Below are 16,253 nucleotides of genomic sequence, written 5' to 3' on the forward strand. Positions count from 1 at the left end.
GCTGTATCGTGGACGTAGTGTATGCCCGTGCACAGAGCGGCATGTATATAGTCTCCCCTCCGCAAGTCTCTCTCTCTCTCTCTCTCTCTCTCTCTCTCTTTCGCTCTCTCGAACAGGGGGGAGCGCCCCTCCCTGCAACCGCTTCCTCCCACGCCCGGGGGGCCGCCGCGCGCTTGCCGGGACCATCGCCGAGCCAGACGTGCACGTACTCTCGCAGCCAGCTCGAGACACACTCATTCCTTAGTTGAGGCTCGAGCCGCGCGGACCGCCGCTCACTGTCGTCGCTCTGCTCACGCTCTCTGTGTTTGCGCGTATTGTAATATCGTACATCGCAATCCGAGTCTCGGCAGCGCTTCTTTCCGTACACCGAATCGTACAGTATACAGTTTATACGCGAGTGCTACGCTACAGTGCGATACGTGTATTCGTTCATCCGCAACATATATGCACGCACGTGAGACTGCAGCGGTGTGCAACCTTCGCTGTTAAGCTCGTTAGCCCTGACAGGAGTGTAGCTGCAACCAAGCGATCCGGTTACTCTTCGTCCATCTCTCTCTCTCTCTCTCTCTCTCTCTCTCTCTCTCTCTCTCTCTCTCTCTCTCTCTCTCTCTCTCTCTCTCTCTCTCTCTCTCTCTCTCTCGCGCGCGCTCTCGCGCAAGTCTACATCAGTCCGTGCACAGTGTCAAGTTTACGCGCGTGCGCGAAGATGCGCTCGCGGATGCACCCCGATGGCTGCTGCTGAGTGCATCGTCGTCTTGGGAATCAGAGTCCGGCCGTTGGAGTGACCCGTGGGAAGGACTGCGCGGCCAGAAAAGGAGCAGACGAGAAGAGCATCGAACGCAGGGAAAGAAATATTGGACAGATACACACGCATACAAGCATATAGATACTCGTCGCGCGCCGTCGCACACTGCACGGTGAAGTGACGTTACCTAACCTCATCCGGCGCGGCGCACCTAACCTCAACCGAGAGCCGCTCCAGCGACGTGTTGAGCGGGCCGAGTACCCCTCGCTCCTCAGCAGACGAAAATTCAGTGAAGCGACTCTTTTTTTCCGTCGTTGAGAGTGATACACGCGGATACAGTGGATTGCACGCGTACACGTACACGCCGCGAGGAGTGTATCGCAGTGCGCGAGGCAGTGGATTCTGGTGGTAAGAGTTTTGGTTCGAATCGCTAAGATTGAGCAGCGGGCAACCATGTTCCGAGCGTACGGGACTGCGCCACCGGAAACGGCGACCACCGCTGATCTCTACACCTGGAATTCGCCAATTTACAACAAAGGTGACGCAAAATTGTTTATGTCTTTGTGCGACGACACGGCTGCTCCGAAATCCGACTATACATGCGAGCGTAAGCGATTCTTTCTCCATCCCTGACGCCTTCAAGTTTTGCGCAACTTTGCAGAACGGGAGGGAGGGACGATAGTCGTGCACCGTCTCGCGGTGTATTGATTTTTAATTAATCTTTGTAAAAGCGGCTTTGACGTAATTGAAGAAGCTGCAGCGCGCGAGAGGAATGTGCGCGAGAGTTATGCTGATTGCACGCGCATTAGAGGAGGGAAAAAACTCGTTGCTCGGGTTTTTTTTTTTAATGCACGCGATGCGTACCGGAGCTGCGGCGAATGACATAACACAGTGTGTATGTGTGTAACGAAGGATCATTTAGCTGCACACTTGTGCGTATGCACCGCGGGAAGCTTGAGGACGTGTGGAGAAACACCCAATTTATCTAGTTTTATCCGGACGTCGCACAGTCCGCCCGCATCTCTATTGTGGATAATTTTCTGTAGCCCAGGGTCGGACATTTGTGCGTCGTATACGAAGAAAAATCTCTGGCCTTGCTTTCACGATCGAAGCGCTGCTTAATGTTTCATATTGTCAAGTTATTTTGGAGCAATCAATAGACATCGGCTAAATTTAGTGGCTCCGCGAATATCGCACTCCATGTGTGTGTGTGTGTGTGTGTGTGTGTGTACAAAGGTCTGGATAGGGGTATTGACAAAAATTATCGTGGCCGCGACTTTCACCGTATTTGAGCGCTAAAAATGGGCCCCGGTTAAAAACACTTTCATTTGCATGTGTATTCCTCTTACTTACATATAATATGGTGCATTAAGCGCAATTCTCATACGTGTCCCGTTTTTTTTCTTCTCCTCTTTGCACGTTTGTTTTGGTTTGTGTTACTATGGGCTGTGTGTACACACGGGGACCATGTGATCGCTTCGCGACGTAACAACATCATGGCTTCGAATACGGAACACGTGTTGTTCAATGACAGCTGATGTGTCGGTGCGTGGAGTATTTCGAGAGTTTAGTCGTTTCTTCTTATATTTTATTGTACACGCTATTATAAGCTCAAGGTAAAGCATCAGGAGAGCACAGGAGAAATCTTAGTGAATAAACAGAATAAACCTAGGGAGCAAATTATGAATTTTCTATTTCAGCGCGGTGACGTCAGAGCACGATTCGATCATCTTGGCGCCAAAAATAAATCAATTCTCTCGGCATTCGTGTCTCTCCATCAATCAATCCTACTCGATCAATAATCAATTACACCGAAGTATCGACTCACCACCTCTGCAACCTACATCTCCATCGGAAGCTCTTTCGAGCTTGATGAGAAAAGAAATTGCAGCCACCACTGCACACACATTAGAGGGCCGTGTGTACATGTGTAGCAAATTGTACAGTGTTTTACTTAACATATAGTGCTCCGTTCGAAAATGCAGAAGGAGAGAGAGAGAGAGCGCAGAACAGTCGCCGCATACAAATTGATATCCCTCTCGTGTGTGTGTGTGTGTGCGTGTGTGTGTGTTGCGTGCATGCGTCCTTTATCCCGTCTTCTGCCGCCGTCTCGCGGCCATTCGATATGGCTCGATCCGCCTCGTGACGACACGCGATCTATGTTTCTGTGCGTGTGTGTTTGTGCTTGTAGTTATGCGATTAATAGTGCGTGGGTATAGACCGCACACTGTATAGCGCGAGGCGTGTTTTGCGCGATTGTGATGCGTGTGTTTTTATGGATCGGCTCTCGCGCGTGAGGCACGTGACTTATTTTGTTACATTATCACGCCTGTTTACGCTAATTTGTCGGCTATTCGCGTGTGCCGTTGCAAAACTTGCACTGTACGAAAGATTTAAATTCTGCGCCGCAGGTAATAAGCAGAAATTTTCCACGAAGCCCCCCAGCCTAAAACGAGGCGCGCATGACTCGGAAAAAAAACTCGTTCGCATTCGAGGCGCAGTCAGTGCGTCGTTCTACGCGATATTGTGCGCTGCTGCGCGAGAGGCGGTGGCGGCACATAACACGTGACGACGACACGCTTCTCGTCGTCCGGTTTTCGAGGCGCATGCGCGAATGACGCGAGAGAGAGAGAGAGAGAGAGAGAGAGAGAGAGAGAGAGAGAGAGAGAGAAAACGTACACTCGCTGCTGTGTGCGTGCGTATTACAAAATAATTGCCACGAGTTGTTTGCCGAGAAATTGAGAAACTGATTGTGAGAAGCACCAGGGCACCGATGATGATGCGCGTTAATGCTTTGATTTCTCTACTTTTTTTCTCGTTCTCGAATCTTTGTGTACAGAGTTGAGCCTCGAAAAGCAGATGAAACGGCTTAACCCTTTTCATTTAATGTCGTGTGATAATTGGCAATTCGCAGTGTAATTCAGTTTATTCGTTTCCCTCTGATATATAATATCTAACGAATTCAGTTTAGTCTTCGATGATAAAATTGCCTGAAACAGACTGCAATAGTTAATTTAAATAAAAAGTAATCACCATAACCGAGTAAAGTTTTTCAATCATATAGAAGAATGAAATATTGCGTTGTACTGTACTATTTTTAAAAACAGGGTCAATTGTACTGTTCCGAGGACGCAAAGTGCGCAATTAGCTGATTCGTTGACTGTTTTTATCGATCGCGGCTCATTCCGCGCATTGTTTACATCGAAAACTCAGCCTCAGCCGATCTCGCGTGACGGTATTTACCTTCTTATGCGGAAGAATTCATCGCCTTATTATCGGCCCTGCTGACACTGCTCCAAAACGCTAAACATATCATAGAATTTTAATTCAGTCAGCTGAAACCGCTCGTATACTTTTACGGCGGTCTCCTCGATTTCACCTCGACTTCCTTCCAGAAGCGACGAGATACTCGCTCTTAACTTTAAAACTGCTCCCACCACAAACTTCTACACCAGTCTTCCAAATTCCCATGATCCCCGTCGTTTCTCATCAGAACGAGTCACAAGTCCACTCGCCAACTCACGTCCATCAACGCGTGTACATACACTCGAGTCCATCGGCTCGGCGTTCCAGCAGCAGCTTTAGCCACGCCGGAATCGAAGGTCAAGGCGAGAGAAATATCGCGCTCTCTCCCCCCTGCGCAATAACTTGCACGTCCTTGCTCGGCAATCGGTTCGCGGCCTCCAGCTTCCGGCCCTGTAAGAAACCAGCAACTTTCTACTCCCGCGAGTTTTCTCGAACCGTCATATTGCTTATCGACGGGGTTGTTCGTGCTTCCTGTTTTATCGGCCGGTTTTTTTTGTGTTTTGGGGCGAGTGTCTCTGCTTTCTATTTAGCTGTTTTTCGAAAGCCGATCACGGTCTCGATATTCGTGTTTTCGAAAAGTCGATCTACTCGAATGTGAAGTTAGCAGATCGGAACGCCGAGATATTGTATAGACGCGATGTTAAACATCTGGATCAGCGACTTTTCAAAATACAGTTTTTATCAAGCTGCAACTAACTGCGCAAAACGGCGAGTTTAAAGAGCTACATACACCGCAAAAATATTTCATAAGCTGAAAGTGACAAATATAACTTTAACACGGCTGCTAAACGGTCCGTCAATCAAAACAAGAAGAACCAAAATACCTCAAATAATTAATCGTCAGTCGTCGGAAAACTTTTTCTCAGCCCAGCACGTCTGCCTCGTGACATGTTCGATCTCCTCGGGGCTAAAGCGTTTTCCCCTTTCATGCATGTGTGCGTCGATTTCCCGCGTATCATAATTACTGTAATCACGAACGAACGTTAAAGTGTGTTACGTTTTTATCGCGCGGGAGATTAATTATATCCACTTGCGCTTCGCCCCCATCAGGCGTCTGTCGAGACTTGGCGTCCCGACTAAACGTTTTTAATTGACCGAAATTTGACGGATCCATAATATTGATTTTTGCTCTAGACGAATTTTGACGACCAAGTGATTGGTAGACGTCTTCGAAGAGGGATTAAGGATTCTATTGAGTTATTGATAGCCAATTGCCAGTCGAAACTTGTTACCCGACACTGATGAAAACGTTGAAAAGACCCTTTTGAAATGCAGTTTTTCTTTCTTTGTGAATATTTTTATAATGTTGTTTTCAGTATAACTTTGTAGAGGCTTGGTATTATTATTATTAGCCAATTATAAATATACATGTACCAGACATAATTTATTTAACGGGAATCACTTGCTGTAAAACTAATGAGATGTCAACTTTGTTATGTGAACGTATATAAATTTACATATTAAATGTCGTCTTTATGAATACGCAATCATCGTATAAATTACAAATTTTCTCGTTACGGCATTGAAATTTCGCATCGGCTAAACTATTATTTTGAGCGATAAGCATGATTGATTAAAAATCTCTCAGAATAACCCGTAAAATATTGTTAAAATGCTTTTTTCTTCTTACTCTCGTCGGCACGCACAATTTTCCTTTCACAATGGAAACGCCTTGTTCATCGCCTCCTGATCCGCGTAAAATTACGAAAACTCCCACGCACCACCGAAAAAGCTTCCGTAACAGATACATAGTACCACGATTCCAATTTCGCGGTAGCATCGCCCCATTCCCTTACGCAACAGAAGCCGAGACGAGGCGAAGCATCTCCCGAAGAGATGAGCAAAAAAGATCGGGTCCTTTAAACTCTATAAATAGCCAGGTAAGGTACACCTGCTGCTGCAGCCTCTCGACCTTTCACGCCACGGCGACCAATGCATCGCACAATGGAAAAATGGGCGGCGTATTACACTCTCGAGCGGGTCCGAGTCGTAAACGCTTCGCGCTGGATTAGGCTAAGACGATGATTCGGAGTTAACGCCGGAATAATGGAGTGAAAGTCCCAGTGGGATGTCAACAATGGTTACGGCGTCTACTGATGACGAGAGATGGTCTAATTGCGCTGTAAAGTTTTATTTTTATACACGAGAGGACGCTATGGTCACGAGGTTAATGAGAGCCGAGATCGTTACCTGTTGAAAATTGCGGGCGTCTACGTAACTTTATCATAATAAAATGCGTAATTGAGACTTTAAAATGTATAACTGCTGCGCTGCTTTTCAATCATCATCATGCCTCAACGACGTTACTTCTCCTCTCGTTCCTTGTTATTTAATAATGTTTCTATATAAATACATCAATGTTAATCGCACAAAACGTCTCAAAGAAATTTTCAAAAAATTTCACGGAAGCTATGGCAATGCACAAAAAACGCTAGAGTCCTTTGACCCCGCGACCTGACCTGCGCAACTTTTCACTCGTGTTGCGTTTCCCCAACCTTCACTTTGCCTCTCCAACTATACACTTCTACAGTCATGCGCAGGTACCTTCGTTGCTCTCCTCATTGCTTCCCCCTTGTCTCGCTCCCCCCCCCCCCCTCCGCCCTTCCGGCAGTCCCTTCCACCTCGACACCCAAGCCGCTGCGCGAAACTTCTCTTCTCGCGCGCGAGACCCTTTTCAATTTTGGGGGACGAGCTGCAACCCTCGGTACTTCTTTTTTTCTTCTTTGCTTACGCGCGTGTGCTGTGTAGAATGTATAGGAACGGATGGAGAGCGGAGAGAAAGTACACGCGAAGAATATTATGACGAGGGTGAAAATTTTGAGGTTAGGTTCGTTTTTAAGGGGGCTTTAGGAAATTCGACCTTGGACTTGCCTATAAGTATAAGAGTTGACTATATTATATTAAAGCGAGCTATAAAGCGGACTAATTACAATAAAAGCAGAGTCACTGAATCTGGCACCGAATCTTGACAAAAGACATAATCCAACCTCTATAAACAAGTTTCTATTTCTTAGCTTTTTATGTATTCAATTCGTTGTGTCCATTAACGACAATACACTCGTCGATTGAAAAAGAAGTCTAGCGAACAAAAGCTACAAAAAACAGATTCAAAAAAGAAGCACTCATGTGTGCATATGAGTTCGTTTTTTTTCGGCTCCTTGCTTTTTCTCCGCCTTGACGCCCACCATTATTATGAAGTCGTTTTGGCAAAGCGCGTGCGCGTGGAGGCGGTGCCGTTGTTTCTCTTTGTATTCTTTTTTCGGCGCAAGGCATTATATCACGGAGTCAGCTAGCTCCCAGCGATCCGTTATAATGAGTAGCGAGTTTGACACTTTTATATTGGTTTTTAATCGGGACGAATTCATTTTCGTGAGTGCTCCCTCATACTGTGCGTAATTAGTCAAAAGGGGCGTCTTTGAGCTTCTTCAAGCATGAGTGAATCGCTATATTGAGGCCGACTTTTATTTTTCAAGCCATTTAATTCTGTCTTATGATGATTTTTGTCCACTAACTTTAAGATTACAAGATGTGCATCGCCGATGATTTGTCTAATTGTATTTTTCTCATTTTTGTTACAGGTGAGTTACGGTCGTAGCGTTTCACTCCCGGCGCAGTAAATCCTCGACTCGTTACGTAAGCTTTATCGTAGTGCTTAATCCGCCTGTACATTAAGTAAATCCCTGTAAACTCCTAATAAAATAACCGCCCTATCCATACCTGCCGGCACCGGAAAATGAAAAAAAAACATGAAGTGCTAACTTTCTAAATTCCAAACACTGCGGTTCACTCGATATTTCGCGCATCAAAGAACCGCAAAAATCTCGTCTCCCCAAAACGAGTTGTATCGAGGGGATTAGCACAAAATTACAGCGCGGCAACGCTACAATCGATAATGCATGCGCATCTGGCTTTGACGGACAGAAGTGGGACGTGTCGAGAGAGAAAAAGAGAGGGGGGGGGGGCGTCACAGGATCGAGAGAAACAATCGTCAGAGAGGGGACGGACAGGAGACACGCAGGATTATCAGCGATCTTGCGGCTGCACGCGGTAAACGCCTCTAAGGTTTCATCCTGTGCGAGGTGACGCAACCGAAACGCTAGGAACTTCTCCCCTTACTCGGATGGAGAGAGTAGGTGCATGACTCTTCTTTCGTGAGCTTCGTATGCTATATCCCTTTTTCTTCCTCACGCGGACGTCCTGTTAGAGGGGTTGTAAATATTTATTTTAATAATGTGGTTGAAAACTTAATACAGGATAATGTATGAAGAAGAAAAGATTAAATTTAATACATAATAATTCCTTGTATCAAACTCTTCAGCATAAGTTTTTTATTTATATACATTAGAAGGGTCTTGTTCCTTAGTCACATAAAGCATTTTTTTCTTTTTTGTTATACACATTCAATAACGCCGTTAAGGAGAATAATATTTCACACAAAGCCGTGATTATCTTTTTTCGGAGCACATAGAAATGTCGCGGAACGTATATACTTTGGGGAAAACCAGCTTGAAATCGTCCGAAAAAACGCAGTGGACGTTATCGCAAAGCTCGACGATAAGATATCGATTTGTCGTGTATGTGTACGTAGCAGTTCAGGGACGGATCGAAATAATGCAGGCACCCGCGTCCATGTGCAAAAAAATAAGTCATAGTTTTTTTCGTTCAAGCTAGGGTAGATCGTTATCAGTCGGGAGGATATTAAATTATACGGAGATCGTAAAGAGCAATACTTTCTATATTTATGGAGACAGTTATGTTTATATGTACTGGTTATTGGAGTGTGTGTTATTAAGCATTGGATATATGCTTATTAGAATGAAAATTGATTATTTTTGTCAGGTTAGTGCGTCTGTAAGAGCAATAAAGTGTCAATAGAACAAGCAATAACCAGAATTCGTATGAGGATATAATCACGGCTTATCTTCCCTTATCGTCCGTTGAAATATCGCTGCCATTAAGAAGAGAACGTGTATAGAAAATTAATTATTGGGTTGTGTTGATGACTCTCGTGTGGTATAACAGTTTAATCTACATTGCATCACCGTTACAAATTTTGTTTCTCGTTCGGTATACCTGTACTGCCAAAAATAATCTAGCGAATATTTAATTTATTTCAGCTTTTATAGAACGGATTTAAATATATTTATAGCAAGCGTCAATTCTGATGATAATTAAATTAATAATAACTGTGGCTCGCATAGACGTCAACACTAATCTCCATTTCAATCGCCTCCACACCATAACATTCACGTCCAATTACCCCATCTCCTTCGTCTCTCACGACACTGACCATAACCTCATTATGTCGACACAAAGGCCGTCTACAAAAACTCTAACTCTTTAAAATCAAGCACAAAGCTTCGCGTCGTCGCACTGCGTAGCCCCCAACCCCTATCGCCACTCTCGCAATCAGCGAGATTATCAACCTTCCATGCTGAGCCAAATGCCAACGGTGCACCGAGAGAAGATCCTCTCTAAATTAAACGGCGACGAGAGCAGCCGTCGTGCTTTTGGCAATCTCACGTCTCTTGATGCTCCGAGTAAAATTACATCACTCAACAAAGCTGATGGCGTAGACTTCCGAAACAACGCTGTGCATAGAGTTTAATTAGACTTTTCTAGCTTTGAAATTTTTGTTCTTGTGATGGAGAGGTTATGTTTGTGACAGGTCACTGACGGCTGTCAAGTCTTGTCCGCGAATAAAATCGGCAGTCGTTAAGCATTTAACGTTTGTTCAGCGACATATATCACGACAGTTATGTGTGACATTTATTCCTCACTGCACTGAAAAAAAAACACAGTCATTTCTGCTGCAAAGTCCGGTAGTTTTAACCGTTCTGCCACCGTAACGACTGTTCAGTAAGAACAACGGTGTGCCACTGGTAGTTTTGGCGAGTCGCGACTCGTAAAATTGGTCGCTTACGCGGGACACCAGCAAAAACGACCAAACTGATTCTTTAAAACTACTGAACTCTACGGTAATTTTGGCGAGTCTTCGTACAATGACGGATTACTGGTGCGATTTCAGTTAAAATGGCTGAGTTTTTTTTCAGTGTGTAATAAAATATTATCATTTGAAAAGCAGTAGACTGACGAGAAAGTTTTGACGTTTGCGCATATATATATATATATATATATATATATATATATATATATATATATATATACACGTACCTTTAATTGCCAACTTTCATCCACCGTAGCGATATTATATCGGCATGTTGTTCTCCGTAACTTTCAAAAAATCTCTTCAATCCTTCTTTTCTCCGCAAAATTTTATTATTCACGCGCGAATCGCCATAATTCACGTCACACAAATCGAACGCAAAACTTGCTCCATTCCAAACCACGAAATATATTTCTTAATAAAACACACGACGGGAATCACTTAATCTCGCGGCTCCTATTCCTCTCGCTCACGTGTATGTACACGAGAGAGAAAAAGTCTCGATATTTACTGTGCTCGCGCATAATGTGAAATCTTGTACAGTGATTACGCTTCCTCACTACCGTACATCATCTTAATAACGTTTATTATCGTTCAGCCACAGGCCGAAAAAAAGGCAGCAGCAACAGCAGCTGAAGCGATGATCTCTCGGTGATGGTGTAGCCTTTGGCTATACCGGGCTCGTAAACCCATATGTGCGCCTACAACTAGAAATTCCTGATTGTTATATTTTTACGTAAAATGCTACCACTCGTTTCTTGCGTAACAGAGTGTATCTGTATGGATAATATGAGTCTGTGAGAAATGTTTATACACGTGTATCTCTTAAAGGAGAAGAGAGGAGTATCGCGAATAAATTTTTGCACTTTTACGGAACATTCGTAATAGTACAACTTGCCGGGATTAGTTATTAGTCGTATTTATTCAAGCTTCATTTACCTGATTTCATTATTTCAACGTTTGTTTTGTTTTTAAGCATAATTTTCGTTTTTTTTTTGGGTTGGGAGATGATCCTAGCATTCCAAAGTATTCGAAATTCAAGTTTTTAGTAATAGAACTGCTACGTATTTCATCTTAGTAGGTCAATGTCACAGTAAGTATTAGGAAATTTCAGAACGTATGATTTTTTTCATTTTTTTTTTTTGCATATAGTCGAGTATATAGCTACTGCGTAATCTATTTAAATGTAAGCATTAGCTGTTTTTATCATAATTTTGAAGTAATAAATCATTTGACATTAGTTTTCAATTGCCAATAAAGTTGTATTTCATGATTTTACGCTCTTTGTGGAAATTTCTATTTAAAAAAAGTATATTATATATTATATTAATAAATGCTAATTTTAAATCGCATCAGATCTAATTTTCTTTTCGACAGCTTGTTTATTACACAACTCCTTCAATAATACATGTACACCAAAAATAAGAGTCGAAAAGTCAGAGTGTACCAAATCTATTTCAATGAATATAAATCCCGACCACCACAACCGACTGCAACTCCATCACACGCAAGAGTCGCTATCCTCTATAAATTTTTCATCTTTCAAGTGCTGTAAAGATAATTGCAATCGTCGAAACAATAAACACCCCCTCCAGCAACAATATTTTTCAAAAAATATATTTAGCCTCCGTTTCATCCCGTCCATCGAAGGAAAAACACCATTATCCGTCACTCCTTTTGGATCTCGTTAAATCGTCCACGGCCTCATCACCGTCCTTTCACTTCCCACGCGCGAAATCATGTATACATAGTGTCAGTACTTTCGTCCCGAGAATTTCGGGAAGAAGACTCGCGATTCGAAGTAAAACGTTGCGCGCGCGTGCGTGTGCGATGCATAAATTTTGCTCGATGCAGTTCGTCTCGTAATAGGTCTCGCTTTGCGTATGCGCAGTCTCGCTGCGCAATTTAAATTCGGAGATGGCGCTTGTGTTGTGCGTTGCGAGATTTATGCTTTTGCTTGATGGATTGCAAATTATTCGCATTTTTGCACCTACTTGCGTTCTCGAGATTCGTGTGGTCGATAGCGATAGGTTAATCGTTCGGAAATCGATTTATCAGTGCCAATATATGTATAATGTGGATCTTTTAAGTGCAAGCGACCTTAATTTATAATCGTTCAATAATTTATACTCGATGAACAATGAAAGAATAAAAAGGCAGCGAATTTAAGCTTATAGAATGTTCAAATACACGTATCTTCAGGGTATAGCTGAAATATTATAATTAGCAGCCTTTGAAGACACGTGCAGCAAACTCCCTTTCATTTCATTCGAGCGCGAGCTTCAATCGACTTTTCAAGGTCGTCGGCGATGATTAATATATATAGAATCGGAAACTTGATGCAATAAAAGTCTGACACGTCGTTAATTAAATCCGTCACAGCGTCAAACAATTAGATATACATACGAGCAAAAATATGTTCACTCTAAATCAGCGAAACATATCCAACCCACTGCAGCAGCTCGCGTTATCGAATCACTGCTACACACGAGATCTCGACCTCGAAAAGACACGTCTGTACAGCATGCGGGAGTGTAGTGTCGCACACAGCCAGCGAAAGTGACAAACCAAGCGCGAGAAAAAGAGCGCCGCGAAAACGGTCTGGCGAAGATCCGCCTGAATGGAAATTCCCCGCTGCTATATATGCGCGCACACCGAGAGCTAGAAAGCGCCAGTCAATGGTTACGTCAATACACGCGGCGTCGTGTGCGTCGTGCGCGCGAGCGTCTCTGTATCGAGTTGGTATTTTTTTGTGTGTGCACGCATAGGTGTGTTTGATGCGATGATGCGCTGTATTGTACGACACGCAGTGATACTCCTGTAACATTCTTCTGACATAGTCTCGGCTGTACATATTCTGCTCATTTTAGAATGTTCGATTATAATTTTCGTTAAGACATGTAAACGACACCACTTTGCGCCCAGCCGAGTGAAAGATATTCATTTTTCACAAATAATACACATTTCTCTCTCTCTCTCTCTCTCTCTCTCTCTCTCTCTCTCTCTCTCTCTCCCGTAAAACGGCTTTCAACTCCCGAAATTCCCAGCTCGACGAGCTGTCCCATCCATCTCTCGACAGGAAGACCTTCTTCTCGGGTTTTTCCACGATGGCGACGACGACGATGCGGGTGTACGAAAAGAAAGCGGAGCACATCAGGGGAAAAAACAGACAGATAGCCTCGCGGAAGAGAGGGATTTTGGTCTCGGGCTTTTGGAGCTGAGTGAGAGAGAAAAGGCCTCGCGCAGGTACCGTAGTACACATACCGGCGAGAGAGCGAGCGAGAGAGAGAGAGAGAGAGAGAGAGAGAGAGAGAGAGAGAGAGAGAGAGAGAGAGAGAGAGGGAGGGAGCGCTTGGGATATACGCATGTCAACTGGGAGGGCATTCAACTATCGATCGCGCGCACAGCAGCAGCAGCGCCAGTCGTCCTGTCTCGCGCTCTACCCCCGCAAACGTGCGAATAAGCAGAGACACGCTGGCGTGAGTCGAGGACTGAAAATTTCTTCTTTTTTTTATTTCGTATTGTGTCAGAATTTTTTTTTACATGCAAACTCTGTTTTGAAAAATATTCAATTCGAAAACTATATCGTAAACTGTTATCAATAATGACAGTGTAACAATGAATAGATAATAATTTTGAATCTCAGTTAATTTGTAAATGTTCATTTTAACGCTTATTCCACGCAGGCAAGCAACTAAACTCAGTCGTTAAATCGGAACAGTGTTTTTGAAACATATTTTTGATTTTCAGCAGCTCTATTAAAATAACTCCCTGAATAATATTTTACTACGAATGGTCGATTGATTTCAGAACATTTACTCGAGTATAGCAAGAGCTGTTAGGTTTAATAAAGTAAACCCAGTACGATCAGGGTCATTGTTATATTGCGAAATACACTTAGAATAGCAGCTTTATTATACGCTTGCTAAAATTAGCCGTATACAAACAAACAATAAGCTGCACCTGATTCCAGCTGATCTGTTAATCCATTACATCGACACAACTGTTTCACTTGCATGAAGTCACGGAAAACAAAAGCTTTTTGTTGACGTTTTCATCAACGTTTCAATTCATAAGAGGCATAGCTGTTCCCCCGAGTTTCCAGCGAAGTATGTCGCGTGATAGTAGACCGTCAGTACGATTAAAATCATTGTGCAATGTCTCACTGGAATCCTGAAGAGGTCGACCAATTCACATCCGCGACCCTGACTCGAAATCAAACGATGAGGTTTAGTAATCGATGTTTATGTAGATCGAATAACCAATCGCATCAACCTTTCCCGCGCATTATTTTTGATAAATACGTCACGACGTGTCGCTCGGTCGGTCTAAAATCTCATAGAATCGTACTAAAATTAATCGCTCGAGAATGTTTATCCCTTGAACGAGAAGCCTTTAGAAAATCCTCGAGTGAGAAAGAGAAACCGTCCGCTTCGTCCGACAAAACGCCCGGTTACATTACGTCGTTCCGTGCACACATCGCGCTCACAATACTCCATTACTCCTCTCGGCATTGTCCCGACGACGTTCTTTTCATCGACCGAATTTCCCGAAGCCCGACTCTCTGAATGCGCCGCGGAATTTTCGTTTCATGGCTTGCGAGACTTGATGGAAATTAATTGGCCGGATCGTGAGACCAGTCTGCATAGTAGTCAGTCTCGCCCATGTATGACGAGTGCGTCGAGCCGGTTTTTTCTTTTTTTTTTATTTCACCTGCAGCACAATGAGGGAGGCGAAAGTTGACTCGATTATGTGCGGGTGAAAAATCGCTTTTATAGTGCGTAAAGCGAACGCGCGGTGCGTATTTACGGCTAAAATGTTTTCAAAAGCCTGATAGGTAATTCAGTCGATTTTGAGCTATCGAAGCGAATGAGCTGCTTTATGGCTCATCCGATCATTACCAATTCAAATCTCTGTTCAATACTCGGTGATTTACACAGCTTTATTGGATTCCAATTTTAATGGAGCATATATAATTAGTCAGATTTTTTGGATACTCTAATGGATTGCGTAATTTCCGATACTCACAACAGAGCGTCTTCGAGTGCGCGTGAACGACGATCCGAAGAGAAACGCGAAAAATTTCTCTTTAAAACGTTCGTTATTTCAAAAGAGTGCGACTGGTCTAACTTCTTCAGGCGTCTGCGGACTTTTCTAACAAACGCGCCGGGTATATAGTAAAACTTGTGCCGGGCTCCGCTGAAGTTTTCCTTACTTGTGCAGCCGAGAAAAGCATATGTGCATCGTCCTTTGGCAGCAGAAGCTGCTGCATGCGCTGCAGAGTAAACTCCCGAATGGAGGGCCGGGAGGGTCTCTGATAAATTTTGAATTCCGCGCGGTTCGACCTCTCATTTTTTTTTCTTCTTTCTATTTCGGCTCTCGTGTTTGTCTTATCGCGCGCACATTTTCAGTTTGCTTTATCTTGCGCCGAACTTTGCTCGTTGGGTGTATTTTTTATTTTAAATTCGCAGTGGGATCGCAGAGGAGTTGAATTGTTACAGGTAGGTTTCGGTTGAATTTTTAGTTTTAAAAAGAGCAATATCTAAAGATGCGCGAGTCGAGCGAAGTAGTTTGTGGAAAAGACATTGGAGCATCGAGAGCAGGGGAAATGACCCGATGGCCGCAGCAGGAAAACACGTGTGTGGACCAGCTGATTTCGAACACGTGTTTAGGAGAAAGATCGTTTTGTACGAGGCATATGTGCGTCAAAAATAATCCGTCTTCTTGATTTTGAAATTCTAAAAAGATAATGGTTTTTAAATCTGTTCTTCATCATTAATCAAATAGAGAGAATGTTATCACAACTGAACTCTATATTACAATTTAGAGCGGACCGCATAAAATCCGCAGTAGATCGCCGGAACAACATTAAAGCCCCCAGCAACATTTTCTCCTTTCCCGCAAGAATATATTATAACCGGCGACCGCATAATCATACCGCCCGCGCTAAAATAGTTTCTAATTCCAGGCGCGTTAAACCCCACGCGCCGAAGCACTTTGCGAACTGTTGCATATACGATCTCGGACAATGAAAGCGCTGCCCTCGCACAACAGGGTTGTCCCGTATCATATATCTATATATGCATGATCGCAGGAGGAGCTCGGATGGCTAGTGGTTGTTTACAATCAGTACAGCCTTAGGGACGATTAGGCTGCTTCCGCTTGCACGTATACATACACACACATATATATATATATATATATATATATATACACGCATAGGTGGGCATATAGATACCTTGGCATTCATATGCA

At 43.6% G+C, this 16,253-nt stretch overlaps 1 protein-coding gene and 1 long non-coding RNA gene across 9 annotated transcripts in view; both read left to right on the forward strand.

Annotated features, from left to right (window-relative positions):
• LOC100119636 (cytoplasmic polyadenylation element-binding protein 2) overlaps positions 1-16,253 on the forward strand; it is a 155,599-nt gene that overhangs the window by 82,053 nt on the left and 57,293 nt on the right. The window lies entirely within an intron of this gene.
• On the forward strand, positions 180-8,356 carry LOC116417187. The gene is made up of 2 exons (XR_004227483.2): positions 180-1,283; positions 7,630-8,356. It is a non-coding gene; the product is annotated as an uncharacterized LOC116417187 (long non-coding RNA).

Source organism: Nasonia vitripennis, chromosome 4 (assembly GCF_009193385.2).
Source record: "Nasonia vitripennis strain AsymCx chromosome 4, Nvit_psr_1.1, whole genome shotgun sequence".
NCBI classification, from domain to species: domain Eukaryota; kingdom Metazoa; phylum Arthropoda; class Insecta; order Hymenoptera; family Pteromalidae; genus Nasonia; species Nasonia vitripennis.